Genomic DNA, 13,912 nt, shown 5'->3' with positions numbered 1-13,912 from the left:
TGCATTGATGCCAATTTGAGACACATGCTGCGTTTAAACAGCGGCCCAATTCTGATCTTTTTTTCAATAATTGATCTTTTGACCAATCAGATCATAAAATTACCTTTACATTTCTATACTGCAATATGCAATACATTTTAATTTAGGGCTCTATTCAATCTGTAAGTGGAAGCTAGGATTTGCCCCATACTGGATGAAATACACCATTCATTCCTAGGTATTTTGTCAGGGCCTAATAAAGGCAGTGGTGTTAGTTGTGTAACACTATTGACTGCCCAAACTGTATCATGTGATGCTGTGTGGATTAGCAAACAGTTAGCAAACACTGAGTAAATAAGTATACTGTAGGCTAGCTAAGTCAATACTGGCAGATCAGACCTGCAAACATGCCTACCTGATATGTTTGTGTCGTGACAGTGTTTATGATTAATTCATGTTGTCATTCATAGTTTTAGTTCGTTATTAGGTTTTACTACAGCGCTATGAAGGCTTTTACAACAAGTTCAAGTGTTTCAGATTAGTTCAGTGTGTGCGCGATATGACACACACAATCTCCCAGAATACACTCTCCTTCACAAATGATTCCTCACTTTCAGAAGAACGTCATGAACATCATTGACCAAGAAGTCTAGTACACAAAGGAGAGAAGCATCGGTGAGGGACTTGATGTTCTGCTGTCACTGTATCAGGCTGAGCTGTGAGCAAGCAACTGTTATGTTCCAGTCAGACACACTGTGAAAAAGACAGTGCCTCAACCACCCTGTGGAGCAATTCATGGTGTGGAATCCACCACTATTAGCTCTGACAGGATGCAACTGTGGAAAACGCACAAAATATATGGCAAGAGTTAAAATTGTGTTTTGTGTGTTACGGTTTGATCGAGGACATAGTGGCCTCTGGGCATTTAGCCAACTGGAGACTATTAAAGTGCTTCGTTCCTCCGCCGTGCTATCAGGACAATCCATTACCTCAAGAAAATCCAGTCTGCTCTGTGCATCAGTGACTTTAGTAGTGCTGAGTGATTATTGCTTTTTGAGGTTGGTTGGTTTCGGTTCGATTATTACAAAATTATTATGGATTTTTGGTTTTCGATATTTAAAAAAACAAACATTAAATGCACAATACATTATGTGGGTTGAATGCTGTAACAACACAGAATAAAACAAAAGTGCCACGATGGTGTGAAAATGTTTAGAAGGAAAATGTTATCAATGTAGCTCATAAAAATGACAACATTCATTATTTAGGAGTTTAATTTACACAAATGAAGTAAGTTTAGTATGACAAACAGTAGGCACAATTGATACTGATGCTCCTTGGAATCATTGGTAACCCAGTACCGGTAACTCATGACAGTACTTTTGAGTGCCCATACATAGACCAACATACAGTACTGTATAAGTGTGTGAATCTATTAAATAAACCATTTGGAAGTTGATTACATCTAAACTGATCGCATTGTTAGTTTTGTTTTTCTCTTCAGAGAGAGAATGGGTGGGCACTGGGCAGTACATTGGTGTTATTGTGTGAGGTCATGGCCTCATTAGGACAATTAGGGACAATCGCAGCTTTGAATCGCTGTGTTTTGGAGGATTACTTTGTGTGGATTTTGCCTTTCAATTGGGTGGCCACAGCCTGTAAGTTTGTGCTAAGACACTTTCTCCTGAGTGTATGACACAAGTGCAGGTTAGGTAACATAGCCTTTGTTATGAAACTAGCATTGTATCCAGTAATTGGCTGAAACACAGTGGCCAGTTGGCTTCTGCAATTGGGTATTGCATTGCCTTCTATCACATGAACAAAGAAAGTATTTCATTATAATTAAGCGATAATGCACATGAAGCCGGTGTTTGGAGGATATATTGGCACAGGTGTTGTTAGGCCCGAGATGAAGTCAAGGGTAGGCAAACCTTGCCGATTATTATATCCTCCAAACAACAACTTCGAGGGCATTATCACTTTTATTCAACGGGTTACCAACATAATCAAATAATGATTGACATATTTTCATTTTTTAAATTGAATTTTGATGATTTTATTCATACTATTTCATCCTTCCATGAGATCTAGTCCTGACACACATTTAGGGTTACTACCGGTTCTATCGGTTCGGTTGCCAGAGACGCGACCCAGTCGTTAAGTCTTTTTGTTCTATATCTATGAACGCAACCCAGTCGTTTGTTCTAAATGTTCTATTGCAATACTGGCTGGCAATGTTCTTATCCCTTGCTTGCTAGCTAGCCAACTACGGCTAACATACAGTCACATCAAACAGTGCAGCAAGAATAATATCAAAGTATCGGCATTTTCATTTGTTTAAGCTGTTTTCTAATGACATTTCTTTGTATATATTCATAAAAATGCGGATTCATGACTGGCTGAGAAAAGCTGCCTGTCTGTCTCGTCCCGACTCCCGACCCCTACACGTTCATTACTATGGGACAGCTGGAGCTCGATTTTCAATACTGAAACAATGTTGCAAATGTCAGAGGGACAGACAGCAAGGTTTATGCAAGTCACTGCTATTGAAAACCAATTGCTAGTCTAAAGTAAATTGGAGATAATGTCTAGATGCTTTTTACAGTGGAGAACAAGTTTGTAAATGGTCTTGCTGGGCTGATGAGACAGTGGATTGTGCAGTGAGATGGAACAGAATCAATAAGAATTTCAATGTCATAGCTTTACCCGGTGGTAGCTTTGTGGAATAGACAGCGGCTAGAATGCGGTTTTAACCAATCAGCGCCCAGGATTAGACCCACCCGTTGCATAACCTGTATTATATCACACTTTGGAGTTGCTGTGATTGGTTGGTTATGACTTCTATCAGATATAATCATTCTTCATTTGACTGCTTCTCTGAATCCAGGTGTGGCGCTAACAGAGATGGTCACCTCGCTTCGAGTTCTTAGGAAACTATGCAGTATTTAATTTTTTTGTATGTACAGTTGAGGTCGGAAGTTTACATACACTTAGGTTGGAATCATTAAAACTCGTTTTTCAACCACTCCACAAATTTCTTGTTAACAAACTATAGTTTTGGCAAGTCGGTTAGGACATCTGCTTTGTGCATGACACAAGTCATTTTTACAACAATTGTTTGCAGACAGATTATTTAACTTATAATTCACTGTATCACAATTCCAGTGGGTCAGAAGTTTACATGCACTAAGTTGGCTGTGCCTTTAAACAGCTTGGAAAATTCCAGAAAATGATGTCATGGCTTTAGAAGCTTCTGATAGGCTAATTGACATAATTTGAGTGAATTGGAGGTGTACCTGTGAATGTATTTCAAGGCCTACCTTCAAACTCACTGCGTTTTTGTTTGACATCATGGGATAATAATCAAAAGCAATCAGCCAAGACCTCAGAAGATAAATTGTAGACCTCCACAAGTCTGGTTCATCCTTGGGAGCGATTTCCAAATGCCTGAAGGTACCACGTTCATCTGTGCAAACAATAGTATGCAAATATAAACACCATGGGACCACGCAGCCGTCATACCGCTCAGGAAGGAGACGTGTTCTGTCTCCTAGAGATGAACCTACTTTGGTGCAAAACATGCAAATCAATCCCAGAACAATAGCAAAGGACCTTGTGAAGATGCTGGAGGAAACAGCTACAAAAGTATCAAAATCCACAGTAAAACAAGTCCTTATCGACATAACCTGAAAGGCCACTCAGCAAAGAAGAAGCTACTGCTCTAAACCTGCCATAAAAAAGCCAGACTACGGTTTGCAACTGCACATGGGGACATAGATCGTACTTTTGGAGAAATGTCCTCTGGTCTGATGAAACAAAAATAAAACTGTTTGGCCATAATGACCATCGTTATGTTTGGAGGAAAAAGGGGGAGGCTTGCAAGCCGAAGAACACCATCCCAACCGTGAAGCACGGGGGTGGCAGAATCATGTTGTGGGGGTGCTTTGCTGCAGGAGGGACTGGTGCACTTCACAAAATAGATGTCATCATTATGAAGGACAGTTATGTGGATATATTGAAGCAATATCTCAAGACATCAGTCAGGAAGTTAAAGCTTGGTCGCAAATGGGTCTTCCAAATGGACAATAACCCCAAGCATACTTCCAAAGTTGTGGCAAAATGGCTTAAGGATAAAAGTCAAGGTATTGGAGCGGCCATTACAAAGTCGTGACCTCAATTCTTTTGAAAATCTGTGGGCAGAACTGAAAAAGCGTGTGCGAGCGAGGATGCCTACAAACCTGACTCAGTTACATCAGCTCTGTCAGGAGGAATGGGCCAAAATTCACCCAACTTATTGTGGGAAGCTTGTGGAACGTTTGATCCAAGTTAAACAATTTAAAGGCAATGCTACCGAATACTAATTGAGTGTATGTAAACTTCTGACCCACTGGAAATGTGATGAAAGAAATAAAAGCTGAAATAAATCACTCTACTATTATTCTGGCATTTCACATTCTTAAAATAAGTGGTGATCCTAACTGACCTAAGACAGGGAATTTTTATTTACTTTTACTACTAGTATTTGGCTAAGGTGTATGTAAACTTAAGACTTCCACTGTATTATTTCTTACATTGTTACCCCAGGAAATCTTAAGTCTTTTTACATACAGCCCGGAAGAACTATTGGATATAAGAGTGACATCAATTTACCAACATTACGACCAGGAATAAGACTTTCCCGAAGCAGATCTTCTGTTTTGGACCACCACCCAGGACAATGGATCTAATCCCAGAAGCCAACTCAAAACACCGACGCCGCAGAAGGGGCAGACGGAGTGGCCTCATGGTCAGGCTCCGAAGACGTGCACATCGCCTACCGCTCCCGAGTATACTACTCACCAATGTCCAGTCTCTTGACAAGGTAGATGAAATTCGAGCAAGGTGTCTCTGGAAGGCAACCATCAAAGATTTTAACATTCTCTGTTTCACAGAAACTTGGCTCTCTCGGAATATGTTGTTGGTATCGGTTCAGCCACAGGGCTTCTCCATGCATCGCGCCAACAGAAATAAACCCTTCTCTGTGGAGAGGAAGGGCGGGGGTGTATGCTTCATGATTAATTACTCATGGTGTAATCATAACAACATACAGGAACACAAGTCCTTCTGCTCACCCGACCTAGAATTCCTTACACTCAAATGGCAGCCATATTACCTCCCAACAGAATTCTCGTCAGTTATCATCACAGCTGTGTACATTCCCCCTCAAGCAGACACCATGACAACCCTCAGGGAACTTCACTGGACTCTATGTAAACTGGAAACCATATATCCTGAGGCTGCATTCCTTGTAGCTGAGGATTTTTAACAAAGCAAATTTGAGAACAATGCTACCTAAATTCTTCTATCAGCATATTGATTGCAGTACTCGTGGGGGTAACACACTCGATTTACTGCTACTCTAACTTCCGCGATGCATACAAATCCCTCCCCCGCCCTCCCTTCGGCAAATCCGACCACGACGCCATCTTGCTCCTACCGTCTTATAGGCAGAAACTCAAACAGGATGTACCAGTGACTAGAACCATTCAATGCTGGTCTGACCAATTGGAATCCACACTTCAAGATTGTTTTGATCAGGTGGACTGGGGTATGTTCCGGTCAGCCTCAGAGAACAACATCAATCTATACACTGTCTCGGTGAGTAAGTTTACAAGGAAGTGTATTGGAGATGTTGTACCCACAGTGACTATTAAAACCTTCCCTAACCAGAAACCGTGGATGGATGGCAGCATTTGCGCAAAACTGAAAGCGCAAACCACATCATTTAACCATGGAACGGGGTCTGGGAATATGGCTGAATATAAACAATGTAGTTATTCCCTCCGCAAGGCAATCAAACAAGTGAAATGTTGCTACAAAGTGGAGTCGCAACGGCTCAGACACGAGAAGTATGTGGCAGCGTCTACAGGAAATCACGGACTACAAAAAGAAAACCAGCCACGTCACGAACACTGAAGTCATGCTTCCAGACAAACTAAACACCTTCTTTGTCCACTTTGAGGATAATACAGTGCCACCGTCGCGGCCCGCTAACAAGGACTGTGCCCCCCCTCTCCTTCTCCGTGGCCGACGTGAGTAAAACATTTAAACGTGTTAACCCTCTCAAGGTTGCTGGCCCAGAAGGCATCCCTAGCCGCATCCTCATAGCATGCGCAGACCAGCTAGATGGTGTGTTTACGGACATATTCAATCGCTCCCTATCACAGTCTGCTGTCCCCACATGCTTCAAGATGGCCACCATTGTTCCTGTACCCAAGAAGGCAAAGATAACTGAACTAAATGACTACCGCCCGGTAGCACTCACTTCTGTCATAATGAAGTGCTTTGAGAGACTAGTCAAGGAACATATCACCTGCACCTTGCTGGCCACACTAGACCCACTTCAGTTTACATACAGTTTGCCCCAACAGGACCACAGACGATGCAATCGCCATCACACTGCACTCTGCCCTATCCCCATTTATGAATGCTGTTCATTGACTACAGCTCAGAATTCAACACCATAGTACCCTCCAAGCTCATCATCAAGCTGGAGGCCCTGGTGCTCAACCTCACCCTGTGCAATTGGGTCTTGGACTTTCTGATGGGCCGCCCCCAGGTGGTGAAGGTTGGAAACAACATCTCCACTTCGCTGACCCTCAAAACTGGGGCCCCACAAGGGTGCGTGCTCAGCCCCCTCCTGTACTCCCTGTTCACCCACGACTGCGTGGCCATGCATGCCTCCAACTCAATCATCAAGTTTGCAGACAACACAACAGTAGTAGGCTTAATTGCCAACAGCGACAAAACAGCCTACAGGAAGAAGGTGAGGGCACTCGGAGTGTAGTGTCAGGAAAACAACCTCTCACTCAACGTCAACAAAACAAAGGAGATGATCGTGGACTTCAGGAAACAGCAGACGGAGCACCCCCCTATCCACATCGAAGGGACAGTAGTGGAGAAGGTGGAAAGTTAAGTTCCTCAGCGTAACCATCACAGACAAACTGAAATGATCCAACTACACAGACAGTGTGGTGAAGGCGCGACAGTGCCTCTTCAACCTCAGGAGGCTGAATAAATTTGGCTTGTCACCCAAAACCCTGACAAACTTTTACAGATGCACAATTGAGAGCATCCTGTAGGGCTGAATCACAGCCTGGTACAGAAACTACACCGCCCTCAACCACAAGGCTCTCCAGAGGGTGGTGCAGTCTGCACAACGCATCACCGGGGGCAAACTACCTGCCCTCCATGACACCTACAGCACCCGATGTCACAGGGAGGCCAACAAGATAATCAAGGACAACAACCACCCGAGCCACTGCCTGTTCACACCGCTACCATTCAGAAGGCGAGGTCAGTACAGATGCATCAAAGCGGGGACCGAGAGACTGAAAAAACGCTTCTATTTCAAGACCGTCAGACTGCTAAACAGCAATCACTAACTCAGAGAGGCTGCTGCCTGCATTGAGACCCAATGACTGGCCACTTTAATAAATGGATCACTAGTCACTTTAAACAATGCCACTTTAATAATGTTTACATGTCTTACATTACTCATATCATATGTATTTAATGTATTTTACATCATCTATTGCACCTTGCCTATGCCGCTCGGCTATCGCTCATCCATATATTGATATGTACATATTCTCATTCACTCCTTTAGATTTGTGTGTATCAAATCAAATCAAATTTATTTGTCACATACACAGGGTTAGCAGATGTTAATGCAGGTATAGCGAAATGCTTGTGCTTCTAGTTCCGACAATGCAGTAATAACCAACGAGTAATCTAACCTAACAATTCCAAAACTACTACCTTATACACACAAGTGTAAAGGGATAGGTAATTGTTGGGGAATTATTAGATTACTTGTTAGATATTACTGCATTTCGCTACACTCACATTATTATCTCCTAACCATGTGTATGTGACCAATAATATTTAATTTTATTTGAGTGTAGTTTTGCTGTTGTGGATCAAATAGAGTAGGGTTAAATTGCCCATAGATGCTGATCTTGGGTCAGTTTAGAATTTTCTCCACTAATGGTTAAAGGTTAGGATTGAGGGAAGGAAAGCTGTACAAGGAACAGGTACCTGCTGGTGTCACAGCTTCAAACAACTTCGAATGCAAATCAAATCAAATCAAATTTTATTTGTCACATACACATGGTTAGCAGATGTTAATGCGAGTGTAGCGAAATGCTTGTGCTTCTAGTTCCGACAATGCAGTAATAACAAGTAATCTAACTAACAATTCCAAAACTACTGTCTTGTACACAGTGTAAGGGGATAAAGAATATGTACATAAGGATATATGAATGAGTGATGGTACAGAGCAGCATAGGCAAGATACAGTAGATGGTATCGAGTACAGTATGTACAAATGAGATGAGTATGTAAACAAAGTTGCATAGTTTAAAGTGGCTAGTGATACATGTATTACATAAGGATACAGTCGATGATATAGAGTACAGTATATACGTATGCATATGAGATGAATAATGTAGGGTAAGTAACATTATATAAGGTAGCATTGTTTAAAGTGGCTAGTGATATATTTACATCATTTCCCATCAATTCCCATTATTAAAGTGGCTGGAGTTGAGTCAGTGTCAGTGTGTTGACAGCAGCCACTCAGTGTTAGTGGTGGCTGTTTAACAGTCTGATGGCCTTGAGATAGAAGCTGTTTTTCAGTCTCTCGGTCCCAGCTTTGATGCACCTGTACTGACCTCGCCTTCTGGATGATAGCGGGGTGAACAGGCAGTGGCTCGGGTGGTTGATGTCCTTGATGATCTTTATGGCCTTCCTGTGACTTCGGGTGGTGTAGGTGTCCTGGAGGGCAGGTAGTTTGCCCCCGGTGATGCGTTGTGCAGACCTCACTACCCTCTGGAGAGCCTTACGGTTGAGGGCGGTGCAGTTGCCATACCAGGCGGTGATACAGCCCGCCAGGATGCTCTCGATTGTGCATCTGAAGAAGTTTGTGAGTGCTTTTGGTGACAAGCCAAATTTCTTCAGCCTCCTGAGGTTGAAGAGGCGCTGCTGCGCCTTCTTCACGATGCTGTCTGTGTGAGTGGACGAATTCAGTTTGTCTGTGATGTGTATGCCGAGGAACTTAAAACTTGCTACCCTCTCCACTACTGTTCCATCGATGTGGATAGGGGGGTGTTCCCTCTGCTGTTTCCTGAAGTCCACAATCATCTCCTTAGTTTTGTTGACGTTGAGTGTGAGGTTATTTTCCTGACACCACACTCCGAGGGCCCTCACCTCCTCCCTGTAGGCCGTCTCGTCGTTGTTGGTAATCAAGCCTACCACTGTTGTGTCGTCCGCAAACTTGATGATTGAGTTGGAGGCGTGCATGGCCACGCAGTCGTGGGTGAACAGGGAGTACAGGAGAGGGCTCAGAACGCACCCTTGTGGGGCCCCAGTGTTGAGGATCAGCGGGGAGAAGATGTTGTTGCCTACCCTCACCACCTGGGGGCGGCCCGTCAGGAAGTCCAGTACCCAGTTGCACAGGGCGGGGTCGAGACCCAGGGTCTCGAGCTTGATGACGAGCTTGGAGGGTACTATGGTGTTGAATGCCGAGCTGTAGTCGATGAACAGCATTCTCACATAGGTATTCCTCTTGTCCAGATGGGTTAGGGCAGTGTGGTTGAGATTGCATCGTCTGTGGACCTATTTGGGCGGTAAGCAAATTGGAGTGGGTCTAGGGTGTCAGGTAGGGTGGAGGTGATATGGTCCTTGACTAGTCTCTCAAAGCACTTCATGATGACGGATGTGAGTGCTACGGGGCGGTAGTCGTTTAGCTCAGTTACCTTAGCTTTCTTGGGAACAGGAACAATGGTGGCCCTCTTGAAGCATGTGGGAACAGCAGACTGGTATAGGGATTGATTGAATATGTCCGTAAACACACCGGCCAGCTGGTCTGCGCATGCTCTGAGGGCGCGGCTGGGGATGCCGTCTGGGCCTGCAGCCTTGCGAGGGTTAACACGTTTAAATGTCTTACTCACCTCGGCTGCAGTGAAGGAGAGACCGCATGTTTTCGTTGCAGGCCGTGTCAGTGGCACTGTATTGTCCTCAAAGCGGGCAAAAAAGTTATTTAGTCTGCCTGGGAGCAAGACATCCTGGTTCGTGACTGGGCTGGGTTTCTTCCTGTAGTCCGTGATTGACTGTAGACCCTGCCACATGCCTCTTGTGTCTGAGCCGTTGAATTGAGATTCTACTTTGTCTCTGTACTGGCGCTTAGCTTGTTTGATAGTCTTGCGGAGGGAATAGCTGCACTGTTTGTATTCGGTCATGTTACCAGACACCTTGCCCTGATTAAAAGCAGTGGTTCGCGCTTTCAGTTTCACACGAATGCTGCCATCAATCCATGGTTTCTGGTTAGGGAATGTTTTAATCGTTGCTATGGGAACGACATCTTCAACGCACGTTGTAATGAACTCGCACACCGAATCAGCGTATTCGTCAATGTTGTTATCTGACGCAATACGAAACATCTCCCAGTCCACGTGATGGAAGCAGTCTTGGAGTGTGGAGTCAGCTTGGTCGGACCAGCGTTGGACAGACCTCAGCGTGGGAGCCTCTTGTTTTAGTTTCTGTCTGTAGGCAGGGATCAACAAAATGGAGTCGTGGTCAGCTTTTCCGAAAGGGGGGCGGGGCAGGGCCTTATATGCGTCGCGGAAGTTAGAGTAACAATGATCCAAGGTCTTTCCACCCCTGGTTGCGCAATCGATATGCTGATAAAATTTAGGGAGTCTTGTTTTCAGATTAGCCTTGTTAAAATCCCCAGCTACAATGAATGCAGCCTCCGGATAAATCGTTTCCAGTTTGCAGAGAGTTAAATAAAGTTCGTTCAGAGCCATCGATGTGTCTGCTTGGGGGGGGATATATACGGCTGTGATTATAATCGAAGAGAATTCTCTTGGTAGATAATGCGGTCTACATTTGATTGTGAGGAATTCTAAATCAGGTGAACAGAAGGATTTGAGTTCCTGTATGTTTCTTTCATCACACCATGTCACGTTGGCCATGAGGCATACGCCCCCGCCCCTCTTCTTACCAGAAAGATGTTTGTTTCTGTCAGCGCGATGCGTGGAGAAACCCGTTGGCTGCACCGCTTCGGATAGAGTCTCTCCAGTGAGCCATGTTTCAGTGAAGCAAAGGACGTTACAGTCTCTGATGTCCCTCTGGAATGCTACCCTTGCTCGGATTTCATCAACCTTGTTGTCAAGCATCAACCTTGTTGTCAAGGTTAATAATATAATATACTTCAGACACCAGCAGAGAACAGACAGATTTCCAACAGGGCTTTCCCTGAGATGGCAGTAGACTCCTATGGCGCTGTCTAACATGAAACATGTCCTTTGTTCTACCCCTTTTTTCATGGTTAGAGTCTTACACACGCACAGCATCTGCTTTGCAATGGAGAGGTCTTTTATGAGATTATAGACTATAATATTGGATTATCTGGGTAATCCACCAGGTAAATGGCATGTTTCAAAACATGGATCCGTTTCTATTTTTATGTCTTTCATTTGATTTACAATATGTACCAGACATGTATATTACTGAGAATATGCAGGACGTTTTGTTCAAGAGGTGTCCTGTTAATAAAATAATTACTGAGTTTGAGACCTGCAATGGGGGTTACACTGTTGCCGTTAGCAAAAATTGCTACATTGGTGGCAGCGGTGGAATGCTGCCTTGGGGACCATCGGAGAGGCGTGCACATGTGATGTACTTGGTATGGAGAAGCATAGGGACACGCTCTCCCGAAAGGAGGGGATAGCGTAACAAACCTTGCCTTAGGCCTGTTACAGTCCCCCCAAAAGGGTTAAACCGTTGTTTGAGCAGTGGTTAGCAGGTCAGCCTGTTGAAGACCCGGGTTGGAGGCCCGGCAGTTAGCAGAAATCCCTACAATATCATGGTTTAGTTTATTTTGTAAATTAGACTATTGTTGAGAATTCATAGTGACCAAATTGAGTGTGTAAGAAAAAATTGAAAAACTTGATTATGTCACACAGTAAAGCCACAGATGGGCCAGATGTTTCACCTGATGTGTAAATCTGAAGCATCCGGTTTGCGTTTCCAACGACTACCAGATATGGTAAAGCCCAGTGTCCTGCAGTGGGAAAAAAATTGAGATGGATTTTGGCAGACATTCTGATAATTTTGTCATCGATAGAACATTTAATCTCATTACACTTTCTCTTCCCAAAACTACAATCTGTTATGGACAGAGTGGGCTCCGTTTTGTAAACTTTACCCTTTGCCAAAGTTTTTAAAAATGGCATTGTTTAGAAGGAGTGCAAGGGTGAATTGCGTTATTGTACACGCACACTTTAAAGTAGGTGTTCCCTGACAGGAATGCACAACGCGCCAATACGATCTCGCTAGCTCGTGCTTGGCTCTGCCCACCTCCTTGTTCTGCCTACTGTGATTAATTTGCTCCCATTGGAAACGACAGGATGCAGTGTCTCTTGGGGTAGTTATAAAACATCTTTGGTAAAACTGTAAATTTGCAGCTGTAAGATTTACGTTACGTAAGACTGAAGAACTTGATTACAATTGAATCCCCCTACCCTCGCCTTCACAATACACATTCAAATGAACTGTTTCCACCCTGCATAACACACGTGTTTTTCATACGAAATATAGTCAGCTGATATTGAAACTCTGATTACAATATTGTCCGTAACTAAAATAGTCTATAGCCTACTCCACACACTGTCATGTGATAAGAGTAGCCTACAGAGTCGGGAAATTGTAACATTGTATCCATCATTATTCAACATCAAAGGACAGTGCACTAGAGGGGGGATGTCCGGATGAAAGAAATAGCGCTACTTACTGTACACGAAAGCATATCTCCATTTGCAACAGGCGGCAGTCTATGTCAATCAGACATAGCACGGTATCCTTTACCTGGCCGGCGTGCATTACCGAGAAGAGGAACTATACGTACTGCGGCTTCCCCTGGAGTAACCATCACATTAAGGATTTCGGAAATTCTGGAAATCTAACGGAACTCTTTTCAGAGGTAGGTTATTTAAAGGAGTAAAGTATCGGATAAAGGATTTAGATGGGGAATAACTTGCATGTATGCCATTTATGAGCATTGAATATTACATATGGACATTCTTAGCATTTGAATAACTTCAGTCTTACAGGATAGACGTATCTCTGACTAGTTCCCTAAACAGACAATGTGTCCAATTCGTCAATATGTTAGGGGATTTACGATTTCCTGCACGACGACTCTGTATCATAGGTGCTTTTAGCTGGAACTTGAACAACCGTCCACGTAGGCTAGCCTATTGTATCAGGTAAACACTGTTGTTCCCAGAGGAAATTTCCGCGCCATAGGGCAGCAACTATAGACCTACTTAGGCTATACAAGCTAAATCAAGGCGTCAATCAAAGCTAAATCAAACGTCTGCAGCCTATGGGATACAATTCATATGCAATTATTGTTTCCAATAACATAGAAACATTTGTCATTTTCAGCATAGTGCATGGCATGTGTGCATAAAGTCATTGGTTGTCAGATAACGATCGCGTTATGTAGTTTAGGCACCAACAACAGATTATACAGTTGAAGTCAGAAGTTTACATAGACTTTAGCCAAATACATTTAAATTCAGTTTTTCACAATTCCTGACATTTAATCCTAGTAAAAATTCCCTGTCTTAGGTCAGTTAGGATCACCACTTTATTTTAAGAATGTGAAATATCAGAATAATAGGAGATAATTATTTATTTCAGCTTTTATTTCTTTCATCGCTTTCCCAGTGGGTCAGAACTTTACATACACTCAATTAGTATTTGGTAGCATTGCCTTTAAGTTGTTTAAAATGGGTCAACCGTTTCGGGTAGCCTTCCACAAGCTTCCCACAATAAGTTGGGTGAATTTTGGCCCATTCCTCCTGACAGAGCTGGTGTAACTGAG

The sequence above is a fragment of the Oncorhynchus clarkii genome, chromosome 10 (assembly GCF_045791955.1).
Source record: "Oncorhynchus clarkii lewisi isolate Uvic-CL-2024 chromosome 10, UVic_Ocla_1.0, whole genome shotgun sequence".
NCBI lineage: Eukaryota > Metazoa > Chordata > Actinopteri > Salmoniformes > Salmonidae > Oncorhynchus > Oncorhynchus clarkii.
The sequence above is the reverse complement of the archived record's forward strand: the minus strand, read 5'-3'. Positions refer to the sequence as shown.